General features: G+C 48.2%; 1 protein-coding gene across 1 annotated transcript in view; it reads left to right on the forward strand.

Moving 5' to 3' along the window:
• The first annotated feature begins 7,640 nt into the window (after positions 1-7,640).
• Positions 7,641-12,090, forward strand: part of Thsd4 (thrombospondin type 1 domain containing 4) — a 694,930-nt gene continuing 690,480 nt past the window's right edge. Inside the window, exon 1 of the mRNA XM_008836407.3 lies at positions 7,641-7,741. The gene's annotated coding sequence lies outside the window, so the exon portion shown is untranslated. The remainder of the gene's footprint in view (positions 7,742-12,090) is intronic.

Below are 12,090 nucleotides of genomic sequence, written 5' to 3' on the forward strand. Positions count from 1 at the left end.
AAAACTCCTGAGGAATGTCCCCAAGGTTGACCTATGGCTTCCACATGCATACACACACAAGTGCATGCACATATACATAAACAGACACATGTCCATATATACAAAATAAAAATTTTAAAATTATAGCTGCGTGTGGTGGTGCACGCCTTTAATTCCAGCACTTGGGAGGCAGAGGCAGGTGGAGCTCTGTGAGTTCAAGGCCAGCCTGATCTACATAGCAAGTTCCAGTCCAGCTGGGGCTACAGAGAGACCCTGTCTCAAAAAGACCAAAAAGAAAATAATAATAAAGTATTATGGAACCCATGAACACTGAGGCAGTCAAGTCTGGTGAGATGTTGCCATTGGCCCACAGTAGGCGGTGTGCAGAAGAATGGTGAGATGACGGTCAGTGAGGCAAGGTGAGATAACGAACTTGGACTAAGCTTGACTTCCGGGTCTACAGTGTCCTTGTTTTCTGCATAAGCTATATCTGGCAGTGCTAATTGGATAGGCCATATCTCTCAGACTATTAAACATCATTCCTTCAACAAGAAAGCCAGTTTGCTAAAGAGGGAGAATTGCCAAGGAGGCCAAAATGACAGCAATTTCAGGCACAATGTAAGTTGATTAGCCTCAAACATAGCGCCTGCTTCCTGGTGTCGCTCTCTCACCCCACTGGCTGTCTTGGAGGTTTGCAGTACTGGTCACAGGCAGTACAAGAGGCAGTGGTGCAATGGGTGAAGGACAAGACCTTACTGGGGATAGTCTCTCGGGAAGTGGGGGAATGAAAACACAGAACATTCCTTTATCATGATGGATTTGTTTCATTTTATTTATTTTCATTACAAAAGAATTGTGGAATTAAATTTTTGCATTACCTTAAAAAAAAAAAGGAAAGAGGATTTTCCCCCCCTCTCTTTGGGAAAGCGCAGATCTGCTCCCATCAGGCCCTGCTCCATGCCCTTCCCCCAAGCTTCCTCTTATTTATCTGAAAATGACACAACTCACAGAAGTGGCTAGCACAGGATCACTTTCTCAATGGTTTAAAATCATATAATCTGTATCTGTTGATTTACGGCCCCCCAAGCTGCTCCCACTTCTTCCATTGTAGGCATCCTAGAGCTCCCCCAACTCATTATCCAGGACGGTAGTAGCTCCAGGGCATCTACCCGAGCCTGCACTCGCATTGGTTCTAGCAGGACAATGCCCTGGCCTTTGTGGTTTATCTATTCATTATTAACAAATCAAGTGCTGCCCAGTCATCCCAGTCATCCTCCTGCCTCACGTCCCTCCTTTTTCTCTCTTGCACTCTGAGCTCTGGACACCCTGGCCTTCTTCTGCCTTCCCTCAGGCTCTTTGCAAGTCATTCCCTTTTTGGAACAGTTTCCCATTCTGTTCCCCCACTTGCTTGGGTAGCTTGCTTCATCCTCTTTCAATCATGCAAAATTGGATGACTGGATGTATGCCTGGTCTGTCCTGTCTGAGAGGAGGCGGCCCTGGTGACTAGACTTATTTCTCAGGCAGCCACTGGCCTCAGCTGTGAATCTGGAGCCCAAAGTGTTGCCTTCTTGCTTCCTTCCAGCATTGCTCCTCTTGGTGAGAAGTAGCTTCAGATCTGAAGGCTGCCTCCTAGTTGCAAAAGCAATGGGGAAAAGAGAAATAACTGGAATATTTGGAATTCCAAAAGTTGCACTGTACCAGGTCATGGCCACTTTCCTATCTCTGAGAACTGGATGTGGGCAAGAGAGGAAGGGAATGAGACTGGAGGAGAGAGCAAGATGACTTGAGATTTATCTGAAGTCTGGGATGCCTCATGGGAATCCCCGACAGTCCCCTGACCAGCCAGCTATCTAAATACTTTGTCACCTGTGTCCTAAGAGACTGTGACTGCAGACGAATTATTCTCTGGCCTAGTCATGTGATACAAGTCAAGTTGTGGCCAGCCATAGGCGAGGACATAGACTCTGACTATAGGTTAACATTCTGGACCCCTGGAAGAGGAAGAAAAAGAAGTGGGCTAAGGCACCAAGTGAAACTTCATCCCAAAATACTTAGACACAGTTTATGAATAGTTTCTTTATTTATCTTGAATTGCATTTATTGATTTATGTGTGTGTGGAACATATGGTGCCATGGTGTATGAGTGGAGGGCAGAGGGCAGCTTCTGGGAGTCAGTTCTCTTTTTCTATCGTATGGGTCCCTGGGATTGAACTCAGGTTGTCAGACTTGGTGGCAAGCACCTTTACTCAGTGGGCCATCTTGCTGGACCAAGACATAGTTTAAAACAATAATGTCGGGCATAGTGGGGCATGCCTTTAATCCCAGCACTTTGGAGGCAGAGGTAGGCCACCTTCACAGATCAAGACCAGCCTGATCGACATGGCAAGCTGCAGGACAGCTGGAGCTACGGGAAGACATAAAAACAGAAACAAAAACCAACTGACTGTTTACTAGCACTCAAAGAGGTTTTTTGTTGCTTTGGTTTTTATTGTGTCTATTATTTACTTTTCTCATCACTGTGACAAAAGCTTTGCTTGTCATCATTGCTCATCAAAACAGCTTCAAGAAGGAAGGGTTGATTGTAGCTCACAATTCGAGGGCACAGTCCAGCACGGTGGGAAAGCATGGTGGCAGGCACTTGAGGCAGGTGGCTATGCTACATCTGCAGTCAGGAAGCAGAGAGAGGTGAGCGCTGGTGCTTAGCTGATTTTCTCCTTTTCATTCAGTCTAGGACCCCACCCATGGAATGTGCCCCCCACATGCAGACATTCAGGTTGGGTCTTCCTACCTCAGTAAAATCTTTCTGGAAACACCCTTGCAAATGTGCCCAGGGATGAGTCTCCTAGGCCATTCTAAATTCTGACAAGATGACCATCAAGATTAACCACCATACTAGGCCTCTGTCCCTTCATGCCTCAATCACAGAGCACAAGCTTGTCTTGACTTTATAGTGTACATAAGTTTCCAACCCTGAAAACAAAAGGAACAATTTTACAAGTATTGTGATGGATCCTACAGGAGGTAGAAATTAGGGGGTTTGAATGTATGCTAGCAGCAAATGAAGACCATAGTGGTTTCCTTCCCTGGTGGGACACAACCCCTTCCTCTCCCCCAAGTACCACTGGGAAGAAAACACAAGAGCTTAGAGCCCTGTTTTCCTAGGTACAGTTTTGGGAAGTCTGGCCTTAAGAAACATTCTACCAGCAAAAAGACCCACAGCCAAATAGCTCTGGGAAGCCCTGTCACTCTGGCTTCCCTGGGGTAGTCACAGGGCTACTTAGTGAGGTGAGGAGCCAGAATCCCAAGCTTTCTTTCCTGTGGGATGGGCTGGGCACATGTTGCTCTGACTCCTGTTTTACAGGTTCTAAAGTCCCAGGAGGTTCCTTAGGCTGTAACCCACTGCTGTTCACATTTTTGGGTGCCTTCACCACATGTGGATGCTGAGGCTCTAGCCTGGGGCTGCTGAACATCTTGCCCACGTGGCTCTCTGAAGAGAGCAGGCTCTAAGATATAGTGTGGCGAAGTCTCCCGCAGGTGACTACATCATTTTCCACCCCAACTGGGGCAGCACTGATGCATAATTGTGTTGGAGTAACAGATGTGTACACAAGGGCTCTCCTACACACAAAGAACTGACACTCAACAGATGGATTATGGTTTCTGTCTATCATTTTAGGTGCCTTCTCTAGAACCAAGTAGGAGACACAAGGAAAAGGGCTTCGATTCAAAATTAAAAGTGGCTTTCTAACAGGGAGCCTCTACAAATAGTGTAGGCTATTTTACAACTAGGCAAGCATCTTATCTTAGGTATGGCAGAGTGACGTGTCCCTCTACCAGAGATGCTAAATATAGATGGTATTGGCATGTGGGGCAGACACTTGGGCTAGGTAACTGCAACTGGCCTGTGATTGTAACTGGAAATACCTGCCCTTCTTTACCCTGTCATTTGGTGAGGGTGAGGAGCTTATTTCATTATAGGCGGGCAAAATCCTCCCTTCTGATTCATACATAAAAACATGTGTGGATAAAAATAGATGTATAACAGGACTGAAAGAGTAGAAACTTGCTGGGAACAGGAGAAGTTTGATAATTTAGCATAAATATTCAGAGGCACTCGTATAATTACATAAATAGTTCTTAGTTTGCAATGAGTACAGTTTTTAAAAAAATTTTGTTATTTTTATTTTATTGCCTGCATGTATGTGCAGTGCCCACAGAGGTCAGAAGAAGACGTTGGATCCCCTGGAACTGGAGTTACAGACAGCTTTTGGCTGCCTTGTGCTGAGAATTGAACCCAGGTCTTTTGCAAGAACGGCCAGTGTTCTTAATTGCTGAGCCTTCTCTCCAGCTCTGAGTATAGTTTGAATAAAAGATTTATTTTTATTTATGTGTATGTGTCCATGTGAATGTATGCCACACGAGTGCAGTATCTTTGGAGGCCAGAGGAGGGTGCTAGCCCCACAGTATAGCCCCACGAGTATAGTTTTGACTGATTAAAGAGAATATTCTGTGGCATAGCAAAATATATCCAGTACACTGGCCAAGTTAAAATTTTTTAAATTTGTTTTGATTTTATGTGTATGAGTGTTTTGCCTGCACATATGTAAGTGAACCCGTATCAGGCAATGCCTGTGGAGTCCAGAACAGAGCATCAGAGTTACAGGTGGTTATTAGCTGCCGTGTGGGTGCTGGTAACTGAACCTGGGTCCTCTGCAAGAGTGGCCAGTGCTAGTGAGCCATCTGTCCAGTCCTACCACTGATCAACTGTGAAGTGAATCAGAATCAGTCCTCAAGAGCCTCAGAGTCAGCTGGAAGAGTTGGTCATGTAATATGTTAACATAAGGGGTGAATGATATAAGGGAATTCTTTGAACTATTTTGGGGACTTTAAGCCCAATATTTCTTCAAAAATAAAAAATAAAGAAACCCATATCCTTTACTCCTGTGGCCAGTTCATATCACACCATATTTGATAAATGTTCTTCTCTATTTAAGAATTCTTTATTTTTTAGTGTTGTTGGAGCTCAAACTCAGTTTGCCAGGCAAGTTTTCTACTACTGAGCTACACCACCAGCCATATTTTTACTTTTTGTTTTGAGACATGTTCTCACCAAACTGCCCAGGCTGGCCTTATACTTACTCTGTAGCCTGGGCTGGCCTTGAACTTTCAACCCTCCTGCCTTAACCTCCTGTTAACTGGGATTATAGGATTGTACCACAAGGCTCAGCTATCAGGTTTTTGCTGTTGTTTTGCAACACGATCTGATGCAGCCCATGCTGGCCTCAGATTCCATATGTAGCTGAGGATGACCTTGAATCCCTGATCCTCCTGCCTCCACCTCTTAAGTGCTGAGACTATCAGTATTAAATGGGTCAGAGTTTGCAAGATCTATTTGAACCACTGGGTCTGGACCTATGACGCTCTGGATTCTTCTAACCACACTCATACAGGAGCCTCTCACCAAAATCTGTTTGATTGAACCAGTTGGAATCGGTCAGTGCCTGCAGTACCTAGGTGCCAGGCACTCAAATTGCTTCTTTCTCGTTGATCTAATCTTTTTGGTTGCCCAGCTCCCTTTTGTTATTTTTTTGGGGTGTTTGTTATCTTTCTGTTGCTCTTATTGTTGCTCCCACAAAGCATTCCATGCCTATCTCACCCCCCCCCCCAGTGTGGCCTGACTTTGAGGTAGGGAGCTCGCATTCTGACATAACCTACATTGTCCCACAGGTATACCTGCCCTTTCCAAACATCACCTGCGGGTAGGCTTTTGAGGCGGTCATAAACAAACAGGTTGATTCACATCAAGGGAGAGATTCCTGTGCCTGGATGCCTCTTCAATTGTTTAAGATCATCCCTGCCCCCTCTGGGAAAAGAGGGACATTTTCTCACTCTTGCTTCCTCCTCCCAACTCTAGACACTTTGGTTTGAACTTAAACACTTTAGAACTGTGTTTGGAGTCAAGAAATGGTGGGGCTGACAAGATGGCTTAGTAGGTAAAGGTGCTAGCCAGCAAGCCTGACGATCTTAGTTCAATCCTTAGACCCACGTGGAGAAAGGAAAGAGTAGAGTCCTACAAATTGTCTTCTGACCTTCATATAGGAGCCTCCCAGTAATTAATTGATTAACTTAAAATTAAAAAAAAACCCTGCAGTCTAGTAATTTCTTGCCTGCAACTAGCTGTATAGCTTTGGTCATGTCCTCTTTGGGTCACTTTCCCAATCAATAGGGCTGGAAGTGCAGATCAAAATCTGGTTATTATTTTAATTTAAAAAATATTTTGTTACTCTTATGTGTATGAGTGTATTGCCTGCATGTAAGTGCACCCACATTGTGCGATGTCTACGGATGGCAGAAGAGGGTGTCGGATCCCCTGGAATTGGAGTTACAAATGGTTGATAGCTGCCATCAGGGTGCTGGGAATCAAATCTGGGTCCTTTGCAAAAGCAGTCAGTGCTCTTATCCGCTGTGCCATCTCTCCAGCCCCAATTATTATTCTTTTGCAGCAAACTTTTTCCTTTCTGCCATAATTAACTGTACAGTGCCCTGGAAGGCCAAATTGCTCTGGCTCGCAGGGAGATTTTATCTTAGGGATGCTGTCTAACTCCAGCTGGAAGTTGGAGAGTTTCTGCCCTTTTTTGTTGCCAGCAAGCAGGACAAGAGCCCCTTGAGTGTCATGGTGTGTGAGTGCATCCACAGGCATGCAAAATGCAGTTTAAGTTTCCTGTCTCCCTAACAGTTCAGCCCCCTGCTCTGTTCTGGTTTACAGTGATGTTTTCTTTGCTGGCTCCCTGGGTCAGCCTCAGCCTCATTCATGGTGGCAGCCAGAATGGTTGTTCTTCAGTACCCAAGGACGTCCTTGTCCCTCTCATGCTGCAGTCCTTCCAAAGCTCCCACAAGTGTCTAAGATGAAGAAGGCCTCTGAGGACTTCCAGCCTCTGGTTCTTCCCATCTCTTGGTCCCCACCTCCTTCCCCCTTTGCTCATCTGCAGATGAGGCTGGCCAGCCTGGGGCCCCTTTTTGTTGATAACGCCTTCTCCCTGGCCCCTCCTGGCTGGTGTTCCTTCTCCCTGGCCCCTCCTGGCTGATGTCCCTTCCCCCTGGCTTCTCCTGGTTGCTGTCCCTTCTCCCTGGCCCCTCCTGGCTGGTGTCCCTTCTCCCTGGCTTCTCTTGGTTGCTGTCCCTTCTCCCTGGCCCCTCCTGGCTCATGTCCCTCCTCCCTGGCCTCTCCTGGTTTCTTCCCTTCTCCCTGGCCCCTCTGGGTTGCTGTCCCTTCTCCCTGGCCCCTCCTGGCGAATGTCCCTTTTCCCTGGCTTCTCCTGGCTGCTGTCCCTTTTCCCTGGTCTCTCCTAGCTGATGTCCCTTCTCCCTGGCCCCTCCTAGGAGGCCGATGTCCCTTCTCCAGGTTTCCAAGGATCTGTCTGGGTTTCAAAGGCCGGGGAGGGTCGTGGGGGTGAGCCAGGGCCGGTCCTCCCCCAGGTGGCCGCCAGGGGGCGCCGGGCGCGGCTGGCGATGACAGCGGGAGCGGCAGGGGGAGGGCGGCGGGCGCGGATCCCGCTCTCCGCAAACTCCGAGCTTCGCTGTCCGCGCGCTCTGCAGACGCCGGCCGCCCGCGCAGCCCACGCGGACTCGGGGCGCAGCTGGAGCCGGTGCGGGGCGGCGGGGGGGTCCATGCGGCGGCGCGCGGGGTCGCCCGGCTCCGGGAAGCACGCGGGGGTGAGGCCAACGAGGCGGCCGCCCGCCGCTCCGGGACTCCGAGCGCCAGGTGAGCGGAGCGTGCAGCCCGGCCGCTGTCCTCCGGAGTCCGCAGGTTGTTCGGCGCGGACGGCGCGGACTGGACGGCAGGGCTGGGGGGTGTGTCGGGTCGAGCTAGCGCGCAGCTCACACCGCCGCGCCGGCTTCCCTCCTGCCTGCGCTTCCCCTCCGGTCCCTTCCTCTTCCCCTCCTTCCTCTCCCCTTCCCCTTCCTTTCCCCGGAGGCTTTGCTCAGCCCTCGCTGTCCATCCCAGACTCCTAACTCTAAGCACCGGCCACCTGTGTGTATGGGGGCGAGGAGTAGGGGAACGCTGGCATTCCTGAGCTAGGTTCAGTTCAGAGGGAGGCTGGAGCTGCACACGCTGGTGGGTGTGCCCCCCCCCCCCCCAGCCTCATTCCTTCATGCCTGGCGCAGGGATTGCGGGTGGGGTATCAGCGCTCCCTGAGCCCCAGCCTAGGGCCTCCACCAAGCTGGTTTCTAGAAAGCCTGGGATCCTTGTCAGTTTGCAATCCAGCACCAGTGCTAGGCCAATTGGATAAGCCTGTTTCTGCCAATGGGACACTTCAAGTGCAGCCCACATACCTGTGGCCCTGGGTGTGCTTAGAGCGCGTAGTTAGCGTCTGCCCTGCTCACTCACTTTGCAGTGTTAGAATTCTGGACATGAAGTTTTATTTTTCTTTGAAATAACTTCAGCCCTGTCTTGGGAAGAGGAGTTCCAGGCAGCCCGCTTAGCATCTGGAATTATGAGTCTAGTGAGCTTTTAAGCAGTCCACTCCCAGCATGTGTTTCCCTAGCCTCCTGTCTATTAAATGTGCATCTTTTCCTATTTTCTTTGCACCTTCCAACAGACAGTGTCTCACCCCTTTAAAAGCAGTAGGTGTATTGAAGCCTTGGATCCGGGAGCTGAAGCTTGCTAGAATTTGGAATAAGAAAATAGATAGCCCCGAGGTCAAAGGAATTATCTTGTCCAGTTTCCCTTGAGCTGAACATACCCAGACATAACCTAAGATCTCACACCTTTAGAACTGGTGTCATGTTTTCCACTTCATTGATGTCTTTGGTCAGGTAGAGTTGGAGGCGATAGAGTTGCTGGGTAGAAAGGCTTCTTAGCTGGGTTTCAATGTACAAAGGAGCAAACATTTAAAAAAATGCGATTTAAATATGGTCCTACTCAATTCCTATAGATTTTTATTGGCACCATAGTTGAATTCCTTTTGCAAACAATTCTAGCCCTTGAAATGAATGTGAGGAAGCAAATGACAGTCCTGGGACTTTCCTATAAACCTCTGCAGGGCTGGAGCAGGGATTTCCCAGAGGTCCTGGTCTGCAAAATAAGTTTGGGTGATGAGGATGAGAAACCATTATTCAGAGAGGTGATCGTTGGTGTCCTGTGGGGACCACTGGGCTCATGCAGACTACATCTCCAGTTTAGGGCAGGCCACCAGACTGGTCTTAACTTTCTACTCTCCTGTGTCCTATACAAGTCCTTCTAACTAGCTATAAGGGAAAGGAAATAGAGTACGGTTTGGGAGGAAGATCAAGGTTGGAGATTTTGACTTACCTTTTTGTGTCTGCCTAGAAATGCTTGTTTGGATTGTGGTCAGTTACCCACAGTGAACCTGGGCATGGGCCTTTCCCTCTCTCCTCCATGCTGATCTCCACTTTTATCCCAGTTGCTGTTGGTCGCAATAAGAGTACCCTTATCCCATTCCCTACATGCAAAATACATTCATCACAAAGCCCCTTCTGTATTCCTTGGTGATATCTCAAGGAATTATTTTCCTGCCCTTACCTTAAACCATGTCCATATTACGTTGCTAATCTCTCCTCTTGACTCCTAGCCATGAGCTACTCATTTTAAGCTGTTTTTTTTTCTTTTCCTTCCTCCTCCTCCTCCTCCTCCTCCTCCCCCTCCTCCTCTTCCTCCTCTGTTTCTTCTTCTTCCTTCGTCTTTTTCAGGCTGGCCTGGAATTCACAGAGATCTGCCTGCCTCTGCCTCCCAAGTGCTGGGACTACAGGCATGTGCTACCACGCCTGGCTAAACTGTCTTTTTTCATGCTGATAGATTAATATTCCTAAAATGTTGATTTCCCCACATGACTCCTTGCAAGACATCACAACAGCTTCCCAGTATTCACTTCTAATTGTTCTTCATCAGAGATTTCTGAACATTGTTACTTGCTAGGGACTATTATTGTGTGCTGAGGCTTACACAGAGCAGGACAGTATCATAGCCCTCAAGGGGTTGGCAGGCTAGTTGATAAATGCCCACCCAGGCAGAAAGAGGACAACCACAAAACAACACAGTGGGGTGTGTGTGTGTGTGTGTGTGTGTGTGTGTGTGTGTCCGCATGCACATTTTTAAGGAAACACAGATGAGGGAGAAATTGGTTCTATGTGAGAGGACCTGGGTTGGGCTTCCAGCACTCACATGGCAGCTAACAACTGTCCTAATCTGATGTCCTCTTTTGACCTCCACAGGCATTGTACCACACGGGTGTACTTACATCCATACAGGCAATACACTCATACACATAAAATTAAAAAAAAAAGAAATAAAATATTTTTTTGAATGAGGCTTTAGTGCCAGGTAGAGAGTCTTTAATCAGAATTGGTACTTTACCTTTTTTTCTTCCTTTCCTTCCTCCTTCACTCCCTCCCTCCCATCCTTCCTTCCTTTAGACAGTCTCACTGCGTAGTAGCCCATGCTGGCCTTGAACTGTTGGTACTCCTGCCTCAGGCTATGGAACACAGATTTTAGGTGTAGGTGTATGCCACCATGCTTGGCTAAGCTTCTCTCTCTCTATCCGCCCCCTGCCCCAGCTCTCTCTCTCTCTCTCTCTCTCTCTCTCTCTCTCTCTCTCTCTGTCTTTTTCTCTGACTTCTCCTGCTTGTCCCTTTTTCTTCTCCAAAAAGTCGATCTGAACCCCAAGGACCCACCTGTGTCTGCCTCCCTCAGCATTAGGATTTCAAATGCCACCACTCCTGGCTTTTTTTTTTCCCCTTTTCTTTTTTTTTTCTTTTTTTTTTTTTCTTTCTATTTTTCTAAGCAGAGATCTTGACTTTCACTCTAAGGAGTGAGTAATAAGGAATTGTACTTGACTTCAGGAGAGCTCTTTTTTGGTAAAAGGGGGTTTTGAAAGTTGTTTTTGAAAGCAAAGCACACCCTTCTCACCCCAGAGTTTAAACCAAGCCCTTCACACCCACTGTGAATTCTTTTGCTGCCTGAACAAGTGCTAAGGGGAAAGATCAGGATGCCTTGGTTTGAAAAACATTAAGATGCTGGAGGTAAGAATTGGGCTGGGGTGCTCCCAGTAGGGCTGGACATGCCAGGCTAGCTATATCCACTCTCCTCCGAAGTAGGGTCTGACTAATGATAGACTCTTATTCAAGAGATCTTTACATTTACCTTCCTCCCACCCCAATCCTCACATGCAATAATGACATGAGTGCTAATGAGGGTTGGAAATGCCTTAGGCAGAGCCCTGGGACATAGTAGGTATTCAGTATCTCCTCCCATTTCCACTCTCTGACTGAGTAGGACTTGACAGACAGTGGGTGCTGCCTTATATGTGTTAACAGAAATGTTTATAATCTTAGGCCCCCTCAGGTCCAGGGAGGTTTGCCTGAAGGGCTGAAGGCTATTATCCTGTTCTTCAACCCAGTGATTGAATGCCTCATTTGTACAGTGGTGATAACCTGTCCCATCCCCTGTCCACTTTCCAGTTTCCCCTTGGTCCTCTGAAGAGTCTGAGCAGTGTCCTCCCTGGTGATGAGTGGTCTTCAGGAAAATGGTTTATCTCCTTGTCCTCTCTAATCTTTTAACTGAGCAGAGCATGCCCACGGTCTCTCCCGGGGAATCTTTCTGGGCAGATCCCCTAAATCAGGCACTATCCTCTTAGTCCCGTCTTAGGTGTGGTCCACAGAGTCCTGAGCCAGGTTTATGTCTCTGTGTCTTGTCCCGGAAGGGTGGCACTGGGCAGCTCATAACCACCCTCCCAGCCCCTTGGCTGACTGCCCGAGGCCTGGCCAGCAGGGAGAACCGAGGTAATGAGTGATTAATGGGCACCTCATCTAATCTCCTGCCAGGGGAAATGAAGGGCCAGCCACGGACTGGGAGCTCGTCTTGACCTGCTCCAGGTGGGCTTGGAATGCACCCAGCTCAGGATGGGGATTAGGGCTTGAAAGACAAGAGGAAATGAGATGTTAACCCTTTAGGCCATGGCCCTGGGAGGCCCAGCAGGAAAATGGCAGGGGAGTTATCCACAGGCATCTGATGAAAGGCGGGCATAGCCTTTGATTTATGGCAGGGCTGCAGCCACCTAACTGTGACTACCTGGGCGGGGGGGGGGGGGGGGG

Source organism: Nannospalax galili, unplaced genomic scaffold (genome assembly GCF_000622305.1).
Source record: "Nannospalax galili isolate Female #2095 unplaced genomic scaffold, S.galili_v1.0 scaffold54, whole genome shotgun sequence".
Lineage (NCBI taxonomy): Eukaryota > Metazoa > Chordata > Mammalia > Rodentia > Spalacidae > Nannospalax > Nannospalax galili.